Genomic DNA, 20,948 nt, shown 5'->3' with positions numbered 1-20,948 from the left:
GAGGGGTGAGCTGGGCTCAGGGGAAACGAAAACTTCCAGAGGGTTTGTCAGTGTGAATGGGATGAGGTCAGCTGGTGTGTTGAGGCAGTAATCCAGGTTAGGAGTCTGTCCTCCCCTCATTCCCCCTGAGACTGGGGGGCAGAGGTCGTATTCATCCTGACGATCTCACTTCAAGGAATGTGGAGAAGACGCTCCTAAGTCTTCTGAGATACATGCCTACCTCAAAGGGACCGTGGAAGGACTTATGATGGCGAGCCCTTTTTAGTAAATGCTCTGAGACAAGGTGGTCAGGATTCGTCTGGAACGAAGGGCAAATGCTTCTGAAAGTCTTGAGTTTTCTCCTCTGGCAGGCAATTCAAGGGGACTAAGGTCAACCCAGGGATGTGGCCTTGAGCTATTAGACCCTGTGTTAGTGTCTGTTCAAGTCTTTAGAAGCCAAGGCTGAGGCTTACTTGAGAAGAGGGCTAAGAGGAGCCTACAGTTTGGCCAAGGAGGGAATCTTTGTCATCATGAAGCAGGCCAATGTCTTTAGCCTCACTCACTTTCTCTGGTGTGCTACTCCCTACCTAAAAGACTGGACCACATGTCACCCTCAGTGTGTCCCAGCCACCAGCTGGGTTGGGACTGCAAATGTCTAATCTCCTTCCAGGGAAACTGAGTTCTGGACTTTTCCATCCCTCTTCCCCTCCAGCCACAGCCCACATTGCTCTGTAGGCCTGGATGTGGTTCTTGCTACCCTCTCTTTACATAGTCCCCCAGTAAGTCAACTGCAGCCCCCTTCTGAGTTCAGTTTATCCCTATCTCTTCCCTGGAAAATCCTTCCCTGGTCGCTGAGAGCCAGCTGTGGCACTCCCACGCCGGGTGCTTCCCTCTGCAACATTTATCACTCTGAGCGTAGAGCCTGCTTGAGGTCTTTGTCCCCAAACTCTATGCCATAGGAGGGTGGGGCTGGTGCTCCATTTATCCTTGCCTTTCCAGCACTCAGATATAGTTGGTGCTTAATAAGTGCTTGCTAACAAGTGGATGGATGGATGGTAGCTGTCCCTCGATGTATCCTCGTAGCACTCTGTTCTTAACGGGATTCGAATTCCCAGCTTCCCAACTTCTGTGCTGTGGGAGCTTGGGCAAGTCGTTAACCTCTCTGAACCCAGGTCTTCTGGACTGTAAAATGGATACATGACCACATCCACCCCACAGGGCTGAGAATGGAGTCTGGCACACAGGAAGGCTCAGAAAGTAGCACAAATACTATTGTTTGTTTTAAGGTGCAGTTAGATACTCTCTGCCAGTGATTTGTTGAGTGAATGATGATGCATCCATAATGTCCAGCATCTCAGTCCCTGTTTTCTCTGCCCTCTGGACAACATTTCAACATTTGCCATTACTGCTTTTGTTTTCCAACTTAACAGGACACAGTGCTGCCCTGCCCCCCGCCCCCGCCGGGCCCCACCTTGGCCCTATTGGCTGGAGTTCTAAATTGAAACAGATGCTACGTGGTGATGGAAGGTGAAGGGCATGGTTGGTATCTGGTCGGGACTCTCTGCCTTGAGACCCGGGAGCTCCCGTCCCTCATCCCTATGTTCATATCTCTGATTCTCTCCAAATTGTCTGGACTCAGGTCTGGCTTTCCTCACCTACCGCATACTCCTCAACCCATTCTAATCTAGATTCTCTCTCTCTCTCTCTCTCACACACACACACACACACACCAACAAATTAACAGTAGCCAAAACCACCAATGGCTCTGTGTCAGTCAGCAGACCCAGGACCCTTTTAGTCTACAGCAGAACATCAGAGGTGTTGGCCACACCTTGCCTCTCAGAATATTCTCCTTCCTTGGCTTCTATGATCCAAGTTTCTTCTGATTGCCCCCTGCCTCTTCTGTCTCCTCTGCAGGTTTGGCCTTTCTTACCCAACCAGTAGGATCTCTCCTAGGACATGCCGCTCATGGCCAAGACTTCAGATACAACCCACAGGCTCATGAACCACAAGCACCCTCTTGTCTCATTATGTCTTGAGCCTATCACACTTCTAAGTCTCTGTCCAAATGTCACCCTATCAGAGAGAACTCCCCTGCCCATTGGAATTAAGAGAGCTCCACACCCCTTCTCACCCTCTCACCCACTTACCCTGTTTTAATCTTCTTCTTAGCACATGGTACCACCTAGGAAATGCTATATTGTTCATTATCTGTTCACCCGTACCAGTGAGTAAGCTCTGTGAGACTTTGTGGCAGGTATTTTTCTAGGCACTAGAGGCAGAGCAGTGACTAAAACATACTAAGGTCTTAGTGAATATTTGACAAATATTTGACAAATATTTGACAAATACAATCCTTCTCCAAGCTCCAAAGCGATAAAATCAACTGTTGTCTCAACAGTTCCTCAGGATGCCCCAAAGGCATCTCAAACTCAGTCTTTCTAGACCAGTGCTGTCCACTATTTCCATGGTGGAAATATTTTATCTCTGCATGGTCCAATATGGTTGTCAACAGCCACATGTGACTACGGAACTCTTGAGATGTGGCAATTCTCTTTAAATTAAATAAAGTTTAATTTAAATAGCCACATGTGGCCTAGGAGCTACCTGTGGGACAATCTAGTTCTGGACTAAGCTGATGATCTTCCTCCCAAAACCTGGTCCAGAAACCTCTATCTTATCAAATGGCACCACCATCCATCCACATAAGAAAGCAGAAAGGCAAAAGTCATTCTTGACTAGCTCCCTTTCCTATATCAACCAGAGCTGATCCTTCATGAAGTCTTATCTATTTTATCTACTTTTTATTTTTATTTATTTAAATTATTATCTATTTTATCTATTTTTATTTTTATTTATTTATTTATATTATTATTTTTATGTTTATTTATATTTTTATTTGTTATTTATATTTATATTTTTGTTATTTTATTTTTTATTTATATTATTTTGCTTCCTAGATTTATATTTTTTATATTTTATATATTTTTTTAAATTTTATTTATTTACTTGGACAGAGAGAGGGAGATCACAAGTAGGCAGAAAGGCAGGCAGAGAGAGGGGGAAGCTGAGCAGAGAGCCCCATGTGGGGCTCGATCCCAGGACCCTGAGATTTTGACCTGAGCCGAAGGCAGAGGCTTAACCCATTGAGCCACCCAGGCGCCCCTATATTTTTTAATCTGTCCATTTTTTTTCCATCACTGCTGCCACCACAGAGGAAAATACATAATCTCTTACTGTGACTGTTTCATTTCTTATCTTGAGTAAAGCTTCTTAAATGATTTTCCCATCCCACTTTATCTTTCTCCAATCCATTCTCCATATTCTACAAGAATGACTCCAAGTGCATGCAGCGTACCCTGATCACATTACCACCACCTCTCTTTTCTCCCCTGCTGCTTTGGATGGCCTTAAAGTTCCTGCAATGGCTTGTCTTGCCCGTCTTTCCTGAAGTGTGGCTTCTTTCTGGGCTCTAGCAGCAGTGGGCTTATTTCTGTCCTGCATTTGGGCCATTTTCCTTTCCACCATAGTGTCAGTCTTCCCTAACCACTAGACAAGGTCAAACCCCTATCACATGCTCCCATAACACCATGTACTATTCTTCATCCCTTTTATATTCATTTCATCACTAATTACGTCTATCTGTCCCAGTGAAAAATAAGTCTCCTAGAGCAGAGACCTCGTATGTCTTGCTGACCACTTAGTAGTATCTGTGTAATAGTAGAGGCTCCATGAATGTTGATGTGTAAATGTGTAGCCAGACATTCTTCCAAGATAATACAAGTTCTCTGTTAGTATATATTTTTCTGATGCCCCATTGAGTCAATGAGAGTGAATGCAGAACAAAAGAGTCTATTGGGTTTCTCAATGAATGTTTTAAATTCATAGCAAACACAAATGTTAAAGGTACTTGAAAAGAGCTACTTTCTGAATCTAAAAATTCAAAATTTTCCTTGACCACCAAGGCCCGTGTTCTTGTTACTACTCCTGTGTAACAAAACATCCCAAATTTAATGGCATAAAATGAGAATTATTTTATTATGTTCACTGGTTTTGCTATGGGTTGAATTATGTTCTCTTCAAAATTCATATGCTGAAGTTCTTAACCTCAGTATATCAGAATGACCATATTTAGAGATAGGGTCTTTACAGAGGTAACTGAGTTAAAATGAGATCACTAGGGTGGGCCCTTATCCAACAGGACTGGTGTCCTTTTAAGAAGAGGGAATTTTGAACACAGACATGTATGGAGTGAAGATTTAGGGAGAAGATAGCTGTTCATAAGCCAAAGAGGAAGGCCTGGAATATATCCTTCCCTCATGACCCTCAGAAGAAACCAACCCTGCCTGTACCTTGATTTCAGACAAGAGCTGGAGGTTTCTAGCATCCAGAACTCTGAGAAAATACATTTTTTCCTCAAGGCACTCAACCTGTGGTACTTTATGATGAAAGACCTAGCAAACATAGAGTTAGGAAGACTTGAAGACCAGCACTTACACAGAACTTTCCATGTGGCTTGGCTCTAGGAACTCAGGCTCTTACCGGGGCAGTTTGGGCCCTCAAGCTCATACATGCTTCAGTGAACAAGGTAGAATTTTTATCATCTTTTTATGACTTAGTTTGAGACATTATCCAATGTCACTGTACTCTATTATCAAAACACATCCCTAAGTCACCCAAATTCAAAGAGGGCAGTGTTAGACTCCATCTGCTGATGAGGTAAGATGAAGAGCACATGAGAAAGGAGCATGTGAAATGAGAGATATTGGTGCCACCATTTTGGAAAATAAACTGTCACTGCCCAGAACCTGAGGGAGAGCATGAGGCATCAAACAATAAATTGAAACAGACTAGACACAAAACTAGTTTTCTTCTTTCTGATGGAGAAGTTTTTCACGGAGGGGAGGGGAGGTAGAGAAGGAGCTATGCATGTGAATCCCTGAGAGAGGTGGTGAGGACCCCCCTCTTCTGAGGTAAAGCCCTGGTAATGAAGTGAGAGGAAGAGACCCACAACAGGAGGATGCTAAGGTAGAGGAGACCTGGGTCTTGCTGCGGATCCTATAGAGAAGCTCTCAGTACCAGAGTGATAGAGCGAGAAAGCCTGAATGAGGTGCTCGGAATGTGGGCTGAGGGCAGCCCACATGGAGATCACAAAAATTTCTCTCAAGAAGTGTCTCCTGGGGCCAGGATGTGTGGCTCTACCCTAGTAGAACCAAAGACCTTAGCAATAGAGGCCAGCTCCTTGATAATTCTGAGTTTTTAGTGCCTCTAACTGTGGGTTTTACAGAGACAATATTATTCAGAGGTTTACCCTGTTTTTCTTAAATTAACATCTGATTTATAAAGTTTACAAATTTAAAAAACCTGGTTCTACCTATAGCTTTTAAGTACAGTTTGTAGATCAAGATTACTAGTCTTGCAAATATTATTTGGGCAATTATTTTTTTTTAAGATTTTATTTATTCATCTGATAGAAAGAGAGAGAGAGAGATCACAAGTAGGCAGAGAGGCAGGCAGAGAGAGAGGAAAGCAGGTGCCCCGCCGAGCAGAGAGCCTGACACGGGGCTCGAACCCAGGACCCTGAGATCATAAGCTGAAGGCAGAGGCTTAACCCACTGAGCCACCCAGGTCCTCCATTTGGGCAATTACTTTTTAGGTAACTGCCAAGTGACTATGATTGGGCAATTGCTTTGCTTAATATTTGGTTTCATTTACAAATATTCAAAAAATTCAAATCTCTCCAGTGACACTTATATTTGAATACGTTTAGTTTCACTTTATTTCCACTTCAGGTTTTTTAACTTCCCAAGAGAAATTGAACCAATTTATATGAATTACATAAACTTCAGTTGGTGAGTCAAAGTTGGGTCTTAACTGTTGTGGGAGTATATGGAACAGAAATATTCTTACTTAAAAATAACAAGTTAAAATCAATTACTTAATTATATACTCCAAATTGGAGTTATAAGGTTGACCTGTTATTCTAATAGGCCTAGTTCCCTTAAACATGATGGGCACATGGAATATAAAATATTTTCAAAATACCTTAATGTAAAATATCAACATTATCACTGAGAGTCCTTGAACAGTTTTATCTGTAATTCCAAATCTTTTCAGTTCCACTGAGGAAACTGCTGTCTCACCCCAACCCTATTTAGGACTTGCTTTCTCACCTCCTGGGTGGTCACCTCAGACCAAACCAGGGCCCAGATGACCCGGTCAGTGGCAGGAGCCCCTGGTGGGATGTATTTAGTTCTACTTGTAGTTGCTATGTAGTGGACATCATTACTTCAAAGAGATGACCTCTACCCTCTCAAGGTCAAGTTACAAATATCCTAATTCTTCCATCTGCCCCAAGAGATTGACATTACTCAGGATTGTCACTTTGATTGAAGTCCCTTTTAAAAAGACACTTAGATGGTTTAAGAAGCAAAGAAATGCAAAATCCAAAGAGGAACTAGCATTCTCTCACATTTAGAAGTTCTCTAGGACTAAGATTATAAAAGTGCTCTCAAGCGGAGTTTTATACTGGCCTCACAGCTTCTCTGATCAGTCACCCGGTCCTTGCAAGGTTATTCTGCGGACACACGAGTGAGCTGTTTCTGTCTGTTCATACTAGACTCTATGGAGGACAACCATGGACCAAACTGCCATGCCCCCCGACCTCTGCTAGGCTCTCTGTCCCGGAGCCTTCGTCTGAATTAGTAACACATGCCCTTCTCTCATGCTGAAGCTGCCCCACGAAGGGCTCTAACTTGGAAAGGTGAACAATTTTTGCCTCTGGATCCAGATACCTTATAATGGGCAGAAGACACAATTGCCCATTGTTGTTGTTGTTTATATATATATATATATATATATATATATATATATATATATATAAAATTTTTAGGTTTTTTTAAATTCATTTGAGAGAGATACAGAGACAGACACAGAGAGAGCACAAGCAGAGAAGCAGACTCTCCTGCTGAGCTGTGAGCACTACATGGGACTTGAACACATGACCTGGAGATCATGACCTGAGCCGAAGGCAGACGCTTAACCATCTGAGCCACCCAGGCGCTCCCACAGTTGTCCATTGTAATCGCCTTGCCCCTCGGATTCCAGAACTGAAAATGAGACCCCTGGCACTTGGCCACCCCTGCATAAGAGGACAGGGTAAAAGAGTGAGGGACCATCTTGCACTGACTGCTTAACTCAAATAAGACAGAAAATCCAGAACCGCAGAGTTACCTTGACTGGGCAGGAATAAGATTTCTTCTACAGAGCAGAAGTCAAAAGCCAGATTCAATGACAGGGAAATAAAGCCAGTTTTGCACATTTACCTCTAAGGAAGGCTCCTTGGTCACATTCCTCACCCTTCCCGGGCCTCGCTTTCCACATCTGTGAAGTGGGGATGTTCTCTAGACCAGTGCTTCTCCAAGGTTGTGCTTGTGGTCACCTGGGAATCCTGTTGAAATGTAGATTCTTTTCAGTGGGGATGAGTCAGAGTCTGAGATTCTGCATTTCTAACAAGCTCCTGGTTGTTGCTCAGGCTGCTGGCCCTTGGACTACACTTTGAGAAGCAAAGGCATGGAGGCACCTCTAAGGCTTGTTATTTTATGGTTACGAATTATCCAGGGAGAACAATCAGCTGTCTCCTGCTAGCGACCAGCCCTGCAACACCAGAGCCTGCTTTTAGGTTAAGCCTCACATCTCAGAGTGGAAAAGGAGAAATATCTTGTTTTTGAAGAATAATCCACCTCTCCCTTCCTCCATGGCCTCCCATGGCTCCCCCAACCCTAATCCTGCCATTTTTGCTTTCTTATCAGTTGTATGAAATCCCTGGCAAAGAGAAAAAAAGGACAATGCCGCCAGAACCAAAGCTGGATGCATAAAAAGACCTTGAGAAATATGTTTGGGGGAGGGCAAAAATCTCTTTTTTGATAAACGTTGAATGAGTGATTAGAGAGAATGGGTGTGGGGACTTCTGAGTATTTTAGGGAAAACTGGGAAAATGATGAAATCTCAATGACACATGACACTAAACGCTGAGACCACATATCCTGTTGACCAGTTCAGAAAATATGTTTCGGCCCACAATATTTAAAATAGAGATCCTCCCAGAAAATCTGTGGCAAAAGGTCTCTGCAAAGTTAGTTTGATGGAAGTTGTCAGCCCACTTCCCCTTGGGTAGAATATGTGTACTGTCAACACACACATATATTTACACACACACATACACACATGCTGTATGCTACACACACATCTACACCCAGAGACACGCTCATACTGTACACTGTACACATGCATGTTTTTTAAACCGGCAAGGAACTAAAGAATAATAATAAAATAGATAACTGAGCAAGGAACTAAACTACATTAAAATTAAATAAACTGGCAAAGAAGTAGCAAGAATGACCAAGGAATGTCCTTTTAATAGATGCTCTACTTCCTTCCTCACAAAATTATTGTGTCTCTTCAGTTCCCTTCCTTCTGACCACCCCAAGTGAGCCTGTGGGCTGCGATGTGCCCGAGGCTTCCTTCAATAAACCCCCCTTGGTTGGTGTTCCCTGTTAGACTCAGAGGCCCCATTCCAGGGCCACCAGACAAACCTGCTCTCACGATCTGAGCCAGCTCCGGTCAGTGTGAACCCAGATCAACGTAAGTCACCTGCTCCTTGGATCTTGCATGAACCCTTGTGTGGAGATCACAAACCCATCCACCTAGCTTAGTGAAAGACCAAAGCACCCACACCAGAACTTTCCATGTGGCTCGGCTCAGGTAGAACGCTAGAGTGGGTCCCAAATAGCTCGTATTTGCTAAGGACACACACTTGAATGAGCATGCTCATAGATTAACTTCTCGAATCTTTACAATGACTCTGTGAGGTAGGCAAAAGTACTCATTTCCAGAGGTTTGTTCTCCATTAAGAATAAAGAGAGATGAAAAGCAGAAAGGATACATAATTTTCCTGATGTTGCTTCTGACATAAGTTAGACTAAAATCAAACCAACCAACCAACCCAGGACAGTGCCTTAGCACTTCGTAGGGGTTAGGAAAATGTTAACCGTTATTGTGAAATATCCATCCCTACTGGTCAACCAGCCTAGTAATAACGATTCTCTGAGGGAAGTATTGTCCCATCACTTCCATGTGAAGAAAACAAGGTTCTGAGGAGGCTTATCACCTGCCCCATCACATCCTCCCACAGCGGCCGGATCTTTGAGCTACACTCCAGCATTCGGTTCATGGTTCAGGCTGCCCATCTGTGAGGCGAACCTTGTGGCCACTCTTGCATGCTGGTCATCTTCCCGGTCAGATATGGACAGGCCGACATCCCAATTACATTCCGTTTATTCTCCCTGGAGCCATTCCCAAACCTCAGAGAAGAGAAGACTTGGGTTTCTAGCCACAGAAAGCTGTAGATATTTCCTTAATTTTGATTCTAATAGGGAATTAAATCTGGAACACTTGCCAGACTTTTTTATTCTTCCTCTTCTTAACTTTTACTCTTTATTTTCTTGGGATAGAACAAATATGCCTATCTAGCTCCAATCATAGCAGAGGTGAAATAACCTTCTGCCTTGTAACATTTTACCCATGGCCAACCCTCCACCACCTCATGTTCACTCTCTACAGTGAGATAAGATAACTCACAATGCTCACAGGGCTTAGCCCTTCTGGCCATATCAACCTTTCTCATCTACTGGGATCTGGGATCTCTTGACATAAAATGTGTAGAATTACTGTTTGCAGAGCAAGTGAAATGTCGCTGGCATATTTTAAGGTTTACCCTCGGCTAGCAGGGAGAAAAACAAGTCCTCAGTCTGAATTCACACCAAGAACATTCTAAGGTTTCTGTATTGGTCCTGACAGCAAGTCTGCAGGACTGTACAGCAATGAGTGTGTTGTCCTCTGACCTCTGTTGTCTTGAACAAAAGATTTACCTTCTCTGGGTATCAATCTCGTTCATGAAACCAACTCAACCCAAATGTTGCCCTTGAGCGAGGCTGTAGAAGGATGTTGAAGTAGATGATAGCAGAGGTTGCTTTCAGGTCTGTTGATAAGTGCAAGATTCTGTGAGCGGGATGGATTGGTAGGGTTCTTTCTGTCATGTAGATTCCTCTGGGATGTGGTCTTGCTCTGTCACGGAACTGGGAATCATAGCAGGAAACGATGATTAGTTTGGGGGCGTTCTCATCTGCCCTCACTAGTCTTTTTTGGCTTTGAGCCTCACCCCTACTCCCACCACCCTCTGTGCTCTCCTTGACTTGCTTGCTGAACCTCTCCACTGCAAAACCCCTGCAAAGCAAAGGTCGAAACGCAGCTGACCCGAAGTGGTTCGAAGAAACAGGCACGATCTCAGCTCCTTGGCTGAGCGCGTGGCCCTGGGTTGATCTACTTTGGATCAAATCAGTTTTTATTAAAGTATTAATGTATTTCTCAAGGGGTGCAGTGCGCCGGCAGGACATCTGAAACCGGGTGCAGAACAAGAGGGCTGTGTGCAACCGCATCTGCTTCCCATTACGCTCTGCGAAAGACAAAAATACAGCCCAAGGAGTCTAAAAATACTTCCTAGTTGTTAGCCAAAAATGCATTTATTCTTGGATTCATAAAAATGCAGGCCATGTGAAATATGTAGGGGGCATGCACTGTCATTGAAAAAAAATTGACCAAAGAAAGAGAAGAAAAAGTTAAACTTGAAAATCCTTTATTGAAATTAAAAGGAGAAGGCGGAAATGATAAGTCTTGGGGTATGACTGGGAAGCCCAACACGAAACACTTTGCGCCCATTTCTAAGGACCAGGCTGCCCTCTACTCTCCAGTCCCTCCTCAGGAAGGCCCTGAACCCTAGGCCAGGCTCCCCACTCTCACCACTTTGGGGCAACTAGGAAGGCTAGGCAGGAACCTACCCCAACCCCAAATCTCAGCATCTTGGTCTGTGCATTGCTTCTCAAAGCTCCTGGATTTGGAACCAGTTTTTTTTCCTCCCCTTAAATCCATGGGGAGCTGGTATTTTTACAAAATAATGTAAGTTAATAAAAATGAAATTAAAAAGACTTATAAAATGAGCCCCACTCCTTTATTACTAGAGTCAACAGACACAAAATTACATTTCAAAAGTATTTTAAAGGGTGCCCGGGTGGCTCAGTTGGTTGAGCAGCTGCCTTCAGCTCAGATTATGATCCCAAAGTCCTGGGATTGAGTCCCTGCTCAGCAGAGAGCTTGCTTCTCCTTCTCTCTCTACCTGCCTCTCTGCCTACTTGTGCTCTCTATCTCTCTATCAAATAAATAAATAAAATCTTTAAAAATATATATTTTAAAAAAGAAAAGGACTAGGGGCACCTCAGTGGCTCAGTCTTTTAAGTGTCTGTCGGACTCTTGATTTCACCTCAGGTCACAATCTCAGGGTCATGAGATCAAGCCCTGCATGGGACTCCATGCTCACTGGGGAGTCTGCTTGAGATTGTCTCCCTTTGCCCCTCCCCAGCTATTTCTCTCTCTCTCTCTCTCTCTTTCTTTCTCTAAAATAAGTAAATCTTAAAAAAAAAAAAAAGAACTAGTATAAAAAGTTTCTGAACACACAGTCACAATATCTGTACTTAACTCACATGGATCAGTCAGAACTGAGTGCCACACTTTGAGCAGTACTAGTCATCAAAGAGCATAGATCTGAGAGGTTCACAGCCCAGTCCAGCTGTCCCAGGTGGTAAAGGTGTACACTTGGGCATTAATAACCATTCTGAGCCTCTGATGTCTACTCCGCAAAGTAGGATGATACCTGCTTATAAGGACAAGGAAGGATAGAGGGAACATGCCTGGAGGGGTGGTGTTTAATAAATGCTCTCATGGGTACCTGGGTGGCTCAGTCGGTTAAGCATCTGACTTTTGGTCTCAGCTCAGGTCTTGATCTAGGGTCATGAGTTCAAGTCCTACACTGGGCTCCATGCTGGTAATGGAGCCTACTTAAAAAAAAAAGAAAAAAAATCAAAGGGTGCCTGGGTGGCTCATTTGGTTGAGTGACTAACTCTTGGTTTCGGCTCAGGTCATGATCTCATTGGTCACGGGATCGAGCCCCACATGGGGCTTCATTATCAGTGGGCTTCTGCTTAAGATTCTCTCTTTCCCTCTCCCTCTGTGCATGCTCTCTGTCTTTAAAATAAATAAATGAGACCTTTTTTAAAAATAAAGAAATTTTAAAATAAATAAATAAATAAATAAACAAATGCTACCAGGACATAATATTTCTGTTACCACCTGGGTTAGTTTCCTATTGCTGCTGCAATAAATCACGAAAAATTTAGTGGCTTAACACAGATATACTGTCTTACAGTTCTAGAGGTCAGAAGTCTGAAAGTCACTGGGCTAAACTCAAGGGGTCTGTAGGGCTCTGTTCATCCTGGAAGCTCTAAGGGAGAATCTGTTTTTTATCTTTTCTACTTTCTAGGAGCTGCCTGCGTTCCTTGGCTCATGGCCCCTTCTCCATCTTGAAAGCCAGCGGTGTAGCATTTCAGATCTCTCTCTGACTCTGTCTGACTTCTTCAGCCTCTTTCTTCCTCCTTAAAGGACCTTTGTGATTACAGTAGGCCTTCCTGGATAATCCAGGATAATCCCCCCCTTTTTTTTTTAAGATTTTATTTATTTATTTGACAGAGAGAGAGACAGTGAGAGAGGGAATACAAGCAGGGGGAGTGGGAAAGGGAGAGAAGCAGGCTTCCTGCTGAGCAAGGAGCCTGATGCGGGGCTCGATCCCAGGATCCTGGGATCATGACCTGAGCCAGAGGCAAACACCCAACAACTGAGCCACCCAGGCACCCCTAAACCCCTTATTTTAAAGTCAGCTGATTAGCAAACTTAACTCTATCCACAACTTTAATTCTCCCTTGCCAGGTGATATCCATATTCATGTTCCTACTGAACATACTCAAATTCCTGGGGATTAGAATGGTGACATCTTTGGGGGGCATTTTCTGCATATGTCATTTGTTCAACAGACATTTACTGAGTGTCACTTTGGGAAAGGTACAGTGCTGACTTGAGGAATACAACCAGACAGAAGACAGAGGTGGGTCTTGAGTTCATGGAGTTTGTACTTTAGAGAAGACTAACATCACATAAATTATTAGTAAATACCGAAGAGTTAAAGCATATGATGAGCACATTGTCTGGGAATCCTGATGTCAGTTGAGGGAGAAGTTCATTTAATATATGTCTAAAGATACTATTCTGTGTGTGTTAACAAAGACCTTAATGGAAATCTTATAACAATTGCTTCAGACCACCTATATTAGAAAAACTTGGAAAAATTATTAAAACTGTCAAAATCTCAGAGTGCAGAGCCCAGGAATTTATATTTTGTATGCATACTACGCACGTCATGAATACGATGATTCCTTCCCACATTACAATCTGAGAATCAGCATTTCAGTTTCCAAACTGGGCTTGATCAAAGCAATCACTGAAGTCTACCACCCCCCTCCAGGCCTTCTGTGTCAGATTCTTCAGGAAAGGGACTTGGGAATCTTCATTTAAAACCAATTGCCTAGGGTGCCTGGGTGGCTCAGTGGGTTAAAGCCTCTGTCTTCGGCTCAGGTCATGGTCTCAGGGTCCTGGGATCAAGCCTCACATCAGGCTCTCTGCTCAGCGGGGAGCCTGCTTCCCCTTCTCTCTCTGCCTGCTTCTCTGCCTACTTGTGATCTCTGTCTGTCAAATAAATAAACAAAATCTTAAAAAAAAAAAATTGCCCTTCCCCCACCCCCAACATAGACACCACGGATTCTTATAATCAGACAATTTTGGGAAACACAAGTGTAGTGGAAAGAAATAACCAGTGGTCTGGGAATCAGGAAATTTAGCTTTTAATCCCTTCTTTTCTACTTTAGCAGATTCCCAGAACTCAAGGATCCACATTTATAATATTCAAACAGAGGTTTTGAATGGGACAAATTTGTCTCCCAGGAGATATTGGACATTGTCTGGATACATTTTTTATTGTCACAACTATGGAGAGAGGAAGCGAGAATGGGAGATGTGCTACTGGGAGCCCAGGGTTGCAGGGAAACCTCCTACAATGCACAAGGCAGCCCTTACAGCAAAGAATTGCCCAGTTCAAAATGTCCACAGTGCCAAAGTTGAGAAATCTTGTATTTAAGTGATTTTTTAGAATGTGTTCCCAGGGAAAATCTGTAGAGGAGAAGGAAGAGGAGAGAGAAGGGTAGAAGGCCAGACAAGGGTGAGGAGCCAGGCTACGGCCTGTGGAGAAGCTCTGAAGAAGGCACAACCTCAGAGTTGTCTTGGTCAGAGGCAAGGGAGCTCTAGTATTTATACCCCCATAGGTCAGTCATTAATTGTGGACTGCCTCTGTTCTAGTTCTCCACGTGTGGGCAAAGAGAGTATTGGCTCCAGTGTGAGAGCTGCCTTCAGCCAAAGACCCAGATTCGGGCTGTTGGGAATGAAAGCATTCAGAAATCCATGGAGAGGAAAACGGTGAAAGATCCTTGAGGTGGAGGTAGACTATTGACAAAATCTGTTACATTAGAGCATGAATTTCCAAACTTCTTTTTCACTACAAATCTTTATTAGAAAAAAAGCTCTTCTTGGAAGCTCGATATATAGTATTGACAAACACAGGGTTGCGTTGGTTGAGGAAGAGAGGAGTGGAGCCTGTCCCCTCCACCTCAATCCCCACCCCTTGTCAACTCCAGGCTCCACAGAGTTAGAGCTTCCTGGAGAACATTAGTGATACGCTGTGTAATAGTCTATCAGAGCTGCCACAACAAAGTACCACACAGTAGGGGACTTAAACAACAGAAATGTAATCTCTCAGAGTTTTGGAGGCTAGAAGTCCAAAATCAAGGTATAGGGAAGGTCATGCTCTCTCTGAAGGCTCTAAGGGGAAAAATCCTTCCTTGCCTGTTCCTACCTTCTGGTGTTGCTGACAGTCCATGGAATTCTTTGGCTTGTAGATGACCTTCTTCTCCCTGTGTCTTCACATTGTCTTCCCTCTGTATGTGTCTATTCCCAAATTCCCTCTTATAAGGACATAAGTTATATTGGATTAGAGCCCATCCTATAGACCTCATATGTACTTGAGGTTAACATATTAATCTACAAATTTTGAGAGATGCAATTCAGCCCATTACAGACAAAATCCCAAAAATCATTTTATTATTAAGATTTAGTGTCCAATATTTCTACATTAAGTGGCTAACTCATCCTTTAATGGTGTTTTTTGAAGATTTTGTGTGTTAAGATTAAGTGACTTGAACACTATCCTCCAGAGTTCTCGCCTTAGTGAACCCCAAGAGCACCTCAAATTGCTACCTCATTCACAACCAATCCAACAGTCAAGTGAGAAGCCTAAGAGTCACCTACATGGACTGAGATGAGCCAAGCATTATTCATGAACATGAATAATACCACACACCAGACACAAGAGTCTCCTCACCGCTATTATCCCATATGATTTTAAACCACTCAGGAAGGTGCTCAGGGCAGGAATGTTATTCCCATGAGTCAGATGGGGAAACCAAAGCTCAGAGCATGACTTGCCCAAGGCCACATGAGGTCCAGCCTTCCACCACTCACTAGTGAAGCCTGGTGCTCTTTTTAATAAAACCAGCTTACCTGGTTTCTTCCAGCTAATAAGGAAAGTTTTTATAAAGAATGAAACCTGTGGCCAATGAGTAGGAAAAGATGATATAATGTTTTTGACTAAACCAAATTTTCCTTTGAAGAAAAATTAGTTTACATCTTTATGAGTTGGTTGAAGAAATTTAACTTAAATTGAAAGCATATGAACTTAAATAGTGGGCTTACCATGTGCTAGGCATGATTCTAAGGGATTGCATGTATTAATTTTTTAATTTTTACAACAAGCATTGGAATAAGTGCCATTATTATTCACATTGCATGGATGAGGACTCAGATGAGAAATTATTCCTGCTGGTACTGCTCCTAAAAGTCCCAGCTAATGGTAACAGCAATAGTAGTAAAGATATCTGAATTTCTTACATGCTTTACATACAGCTTTCCCTCTGAATATTCACAAGGACCCTGAGAGGTGAGTTTTTCATTTCCATTTCATGGATGAATAAATCAAGGCTCAGAGTTCAAGTAGAATGGCATGATCCCATGGTTTATAGGTGATAGATCCCAGACAGGTCCATCCAGCTTTTTTGTTCCACTTTCAAAGTCTCCTAAACAGCTGGTCTGACAAAAATGGCTTTTGTGTATAAGTTAGACCCTCTGGGAGAGGAATGTTAGCTCCAAGTCTCAAATACCTCTAGGGCAGTAAGTAAAGTATTCTTTTCCAGAATTAGGAAATCCCAAGGGATGGGCATTATGGCTCAACATTCCTTCTAGGCATACTTTCTAAGCTCATGTGTTTCTTTAGTGATTTTCTAGATTTAAAAAAAAAAAAAAGACAATATAGTGTCATTATCGTCAGGCAGCAAGATGCTAAAGCATCAAATTGGCTTCTAAGTAAATAAAATCTCTTATAATTAACTGAATTTTAAACAACCTATTACTTGGTACATTTTAATATACTTAGAGTGGAAGTGATAATATGCCAGTAGCCACAGTTTCAATGTGTAAAACAATAAAGAGAACAGTTCCTAGTAGATAAGAGGCATTCAACACATGCCATTTACGTGTGTTTACATATACTAACTCATTTCATGCAGAGGCTATCCCAAATAAAAAGCAGATATGGTCAGTTTTTTCTTCATTCTCCTTTTAAGCTCCTCCACTCATGATAACTTTAAAGCTAGAATTTTGATATTTCCATAAAGTACTTTATTTCTTAGCAAGAATGTTCTGAGTAATATCAGGAATATAGGAAATGGATAAGCATGTCAGTGGGGATAGAGATCTTTATCTTATTCAATATTTTTATGGATAACTTGACAATTATTTTAATTAGGCAATAGGGAAGCCAAGGAGAAATGGGTCCAAGTTATTTAGGAGAAGCTTATCCAGCTAAAACAATGGATTAAAAATAATTTGGTCAAAAGCAGACAGGTTAACTTGACCATATGGTCAAATGACAATTTGATAGAGAGCAAATATTCCCAACTCCAGAACTCCTTCCTCAGTTGAAGCAAATCTACTTGGTGGAAAACCATAACGTTCTTAGAAGAGAGGAGTTCCCAAGCCTTGTCCAGATGGTTGCTGTCTACTGGAATGGCCCTGGTATCTGCAGAAAACCCTGGAGGAGAGTGTCTATTTTCCTGTCCCAGGTCATCAGGCAGGCCACTGTGTCTCAGGGTGCCGGCAAAAAGATACATCAGAGAACAATAGAACAAAGAGAAGGAGAGGAGGGCATCACTAGACTTGACATCTGGCCCATTGAAAGTCCCCAGGAAGCAGTTCTATCAACCACACACTCCCCACTTTTTTGAGAAGATGGAGGAATCAAGATTGATGGTGTCCCTGATGTTCCCCAGGACCCACTGGTGGCCAGGGTACATTTGATGCACACTTTGGTCTGCCCAAGAGTGCCGTATGAACCCCAGACTATTCGGAAATTTGCCAGAGTAAAGCAGCATCCTTTAGGAACCAAAACAAAAAACCAAAAAACTTTAACCTTTCATAGCAGTGGGATTGCTATTTCAAAACTCAACATAAATATCAGCAACAGTGATGAAAAATCACATTGTTCCTTTGAAGACACATTTAGAAGCTTGTAAGATTTTCTTTTTTCTCCCTTTGTGGTGAGTAGAGTGACAGAGAACAGAGTCGTCAACTCATAAGCACCATTAATTGATTACATACCTATGAGCTATAAAGGGTTCTGTTTTTCCAAGGAAATGAAGGTCAAGGATCCACAAGATTATTTTAATATTTCACAAGAGCCTTCTCATTCCTCTATTTCTCAAGAGCCTTCCAGGGGAAGGATTTTTCCTGAAATGGTTCTTCTGAAGTTGGATCAAAGTTACTTGATTTGTAAGTAAGGTTTAGGATTACTTGATAGACACTGTGATATACCAGCCATCTTCAGGAATGAAAACAGCCATTAAAAGTGCTGTAGTTAGAAGCACTCAGTGTCAAGCACTGAGATGAATTATCCAACACCTGCCTGGCAAAGTAGACCCCATTGCTGGTGGGAGGTGAGCCACAGGGAAACCCTGGTACTAGGTAGCAATGCAATTGTTAAGACTTTCGGCCAATGATGAATTGGGGTGATACACTGGTGGAAAGGGATTCATTAGGTGGGGCTATCTATCAGGTATTTGAGAAATATGAGGGAAATAATATTTTTAAGGACAATGGCACTGGATGGCTATTGGTAATCTCAGTGATCTGGAAAAAAATAATGAAAAGCTGTGTGATTAGCAGACAATTATAAGTTAACAGTGAATGTTGGAGAGAATCCTCTGGTAGCAGGTAAAGAGGTATAATCTCCTACGGTGCAGGGCTGAGAAAGCTGGGAAGCAGCTGCAGGAATTTGACATAGTAGTTTAGTTTCAAGGAAGGTTAAACTCCCAACTAAGACAGGGCGCTGGTTGAAAAAGAATGGGACTTTGACACATGGAATAGGGACATCTGGATTGATACCCTCCCTTCTCCACCCAGCACGGAGTCCCCAGATTTCTCCTAACCTTCGGAGACTGCAAATGTGGCACCATTGCTTCCTACTAAGGGATAATGTGCCTTTCTTGAAGGAAATGCAGAAGTCCCTTTCCTAGAAGGTAACATGCAACTTCCTCGCTCCACAATCTGCTCCTACTCTCCTCTTGGCCACTAGATCAATAAATAGGGTTAGAACATAACATGATTGGGTTTTTGGTTTTACATAGTGTATTCACTCCAGCATGCCCTCTTCTCTGAGACTGTTAATTCCCCTTCCACAGTAAGCCTTGGCAATATCTGGCCTCTTTGCCTCATTTCTTTGGGCCTTCCTAGCATCATGCTCAAAACATCTCCTAGGGCATTTTCCCATTATTTAGTTCTATATTCTAGGAGAGAGCTCCCAAATCAATCAACCCTCCCTCATCTACCTTTCTATTTTTACCCTTTATAGAGGTGACATTCATCTTATCTCCATTTAATTCACCAGTCTGCCTCCTACAGAAACCAGATGGATCCTGAAGGATAACAGTGGATGGCAGAAACTCAACAAGTAGTAGTCCCAATGGCAGCTGCTGTGACAGCTAAAGCAGATCGATATTGCCCTATGCTCACAGTATATGTTCTATATTCTTTTATAATCTTCTTGAAAAGAGTTTGATGCTTCATAGTCATTTGGAATGTACACTGGTGTGTGTTCACTATCTTGCTCCAGGGTGTGAACTCTCCCATTCTCTCTTCAAATAGAGTCTGAAAAGACCTGTACATCCCCTAGAACATCATATTGGTTTACTCTATGGATGGCATCCTATTAATCAAACCAGATGAGCACGATGTGGCCAGTTCATTGGAGGCCCTGGTGAGACTCGTGCATTCTAGAGAATGTGAGATAAATTCTTTGAATTCTAGGGTGAGTTATAGTAAAATTTTTAGGTACCCAAAAGCCAGAAGCCAGTGAGAACACACTCTCCAAAGCAAAACAAACAAACAAACAAATGAACAAATACTTCCTGTACCTCCAGCATTAAAAAGTGAGTATAACAACTGATAGGCCATTTCTGATTCTGAAGGCAGACCAGTCCTCACCTGGAAGTGTTGCTGTAACTGGTAGAGCCGGTGACATGAATGGCTGTCAGCTCTGAGTTGGGACCAGAAGGAAAGGGCTTTGTAGTAGATCTAGGCTACAAGGCTAGGACCCCAGAGTCTACGTTACCAAGTCAGAAAGCCAGGTGGAGGCAGAAGCAACCCATCACACAAAGGAAGTGCTACATTGAGGACAGTCCCCAGGCAGCACTAGAACACAAGCCAGCTGTATGAGTAGGTAGCTCAGATCACCATGTCCTCCATTACTCTTACTCTAGTACCCGTCCTTCAGCTCACACCTGTCACCATATATGGGCTCCTTTAAGACCAGCTAATGGAAGAAGAAAAAGGCTGAGCTTTGTTTTCAAAGAGTCAGGTCAGTCTGTGTGTACACACTGGAAATGAATTGTGGTTGCAGTACAGGTCCATTCAGGGCTGCCTTAAAAGACAGTGCTGAGGGGAAATCATCCCAATGGGCAGAGATTTGAACGGTGCAACTGGTCATCCATTTTGTACAGAAGTGACTTGAGGTTGGAATATACATGGAACCATGAAGACTGCTGAGTGACTTGGCCAGATAGGCAAGGCCCTAAAGAGAGAAAGATTAGGAGATCAGGAACAAGCGGTCTGAAGTAGTTGCTTACAGATTGTGGCAAGCAAATAATGGCCCCCAAAGATGTCCACACCCTCATCCCTTGAACCTGGGGATATGTTACCTCACATGGCATGGGACCTGGCAGATGTGATTAAGGTTATGGTCCTTGAGCCTGATTTTTTTAGGTGGGCCCAATCTAATCACATGAGTCTTTGAAAGCAAAGAATCTTTCCAGGCTGCAGTGGGAGAAAGAGAACAGTCCAGGAAGGGTTGGAGAGGTGGCAGCCCAAGAAGGATTTGATGTCTTGTTGCTGGTTCTGAGTATAAGGGGCTATGTGCAAAGATGGGAGAAAGCCTCACAGAACTAAGGCCAGCCCCCAGCTGACATCCAGCAAAGATACAGAGCCTTCCATTCTACAGCCGCATGGAACTGAATTCTCCCAAAAGCTGAATGAGGAAGAAAACTTACAGTCCCCTAGAGCCTCCAGAGAGGAATGTAGCCCACTAACACCTTGATTTCAGTTCAGGAAGACCCATACGGAACCTCTGACTTCCAGAACTGTGAGATAATACATCTGTGTTATTTTCAGCTACTGAGTTAGTGGGAATTTGTTATGGCAGCCATAGAAAATGAATGTGTGGGTAGACATAGGATCTGTGTTTTGCTTCACTGATTTTAAGAAATGTGTAGCTGGGATCATTACTTAGCTGTCTGCTCTGAGTATCAGAGTCAACC

Source organism: Enhydra lutris, unplaced genomic scaffold (genome assembly GCF_002288905.1).
Source record: "Enhydra lutris kenyoni isolate GAN:26980312 unplaced genomic scaffold, ASM228890v2 scaffoldscaffold5, whole genome shotgun sequence".
NCBI classification, from domain to species: Eukaryota; Metazoa; Chordata; class Mammalia; order Carnivora; family Mustelidae; genus Enhydra; species Enhydra lutris.
This window is presented reverse-complemented; position numbering follows the sequence as displayed.